Raw genomic sequence first — 1986 nt, 5'->3', positions numbered from 1 at the left:
TTGTATTGTGATTGCAATATTATTCCCCCTGTTCGTACTCTGACATGTACATCTTGATCTGGAATAGTGTGCTTATGTACTGCTTTTAGATGCATGCAATAGTATTTGTACAGTAAATGACAAAACACACTCATATATTGCAATGTATTAACCTTCTAATTCTAAATTCACCTTCACTGCAGCTTCCATTTGGCACAATCATTTAACCATAAAATAGTTTTATGCTTTTTAAACCAAACTGACTAGCAGTTTTCCTTATTTTAAGTTAATGTACATTTCCCCTTATGGGAACAAATGGTGCAATGGATCTCTCTTTGCTGTGCAGTAAAAATGCTTTGCTGTAAAGTAGACATGTCGAAGACTAGGTATAATCCTTGTCTGGTAAACTGGTCCCTAAATTACTCTTTATATCACTTGCCAATTGCTCAGAAACATGATTTATGTTCCAGATTTAAAACAATGAGTTAAAAAGAGGGTTTAATTGAGATTTTGCTCTTTCCCCCCAAAAGGGCTCCTCTTTTCAGGTCTGTACTGTGTGTTTGTTCATGTCTTATCAGCTGTTCTTTCTGCCAAGAACTAGCCTTGACTGTGTTTTCTAATAGGAAGCAGTAGTGCTGGGCTGTATGTCCAAAAATGCATATCACGGTATGTTTCAAGATTCTGATGCTTTCATAGTATATCCCGGTATTTTTATTTATTTATTTATTTATTTATTATATTTTTTGGGGGGCTTTATTATAGGTTTGTGACTTACTGTACTGTTAGGAGTACATATAATATAAAACATAAAGGCTTTAAATGAATAGATTTCTATTGGGTTTACTTTGCCCCACAAAATTACACAATATATGAAGAAATCAGACTTTATTATCAGAAAAACAGCTGGAGCAGTTGAAACAATAAACCTTACGAAGAGATATGCCAACAGCTTTAACACGGCTTCCTTTACAATATTATTAAATATTTGAAATAGTTCCATAAACACTATAAATGGTCCTTAAATACTTAATGTTTAAGTATTCAGGAGAGATGTTATGCTTAGTCATTAGAGGCATTACATTAGAGATATTTAAATTAGCCTCAATTCCCTTCTTTCTCCAGTTAACAAATAAATTCAAATTCTCCTTCAAGCTACAGTATTAATACATTTAAAAGGGCTGTAGCTACTGCTCATTTTACTCTTACAGTAGAGATGGCAGCAGAAGCTGTTCTCATTAATCTCAGCAAAATACAGACAACATATCCAGTTGCTCTCTCTGTGATATTCAATCAAAATACTACACAATATATTGTTTGTTTGGTTTTTTTGTAACTATGTTCATATAGAACTTTACATTGTGCGAATGTGATTTCACTTTATTTAATCAATTTTCTACATTGTAGATTAATATTAAAGACATGAAAATTACATAGTAAACAAAATAATTATTTGTCCTCCAAATCCCTTGACCTAAACCTAATCATTTGAGATTTGGGATGAGCTGGAGCTTCACAGCGTGAAGGAAAAGCAGCAACTATTGTCCAGGAACTCCTTCAAGACGATGACTGGTACCGTGTTTTCACATTTCAAAAACTCGGTTGTGTACTACACACTAATATTATTAAAGTATTGACTATGTTAATAATGCAGGTTTGGCAGATTAGTATGCAAAATATTAATGGTGTACCTAATTTTGTGGATGAGATGAAGTATTGATATATCTTCATAAGTCACTGCAAATTCTCCTGCTGAATTAAAGTTTAGTGATCTACCTCTTTTAATGGGCTAAAATGCTAATGACTATGGTAACACAGCTAAACGCTCCTACACTGCCTTCTTAGTAAGCTAGTGTGGGCAGTAAGGCTTTGGGTTTCAGACAAAGTTCCTCAGAGTATCTGCAGCAGTTCCCTTTCTGTTTCACTGAGTATGTTTTGTGAATATTTAAGAATAAGTAGCTTTGACACTTTTATTTAAACTGCATGATACATAATCAAACTGAGACGCAG

This window comes from Astyanax mexicanus, chromosome 4 (assembly GCF_023375975.1).
Source record: "Astyanax mexicanus isolate ESR-SI-001 chromosome 4, AstMex3_surface, whole genome shotgun sequence".
Lineage (NCBI taxonomy): Eukaryota > Metazoa > Chordata > Actinopteri > Characiformes > Acestrorhamphidae > Astyanax > Astyanax mexicanus.
This window is presented reverse-complemented; position numbering follows the sequence as displayed.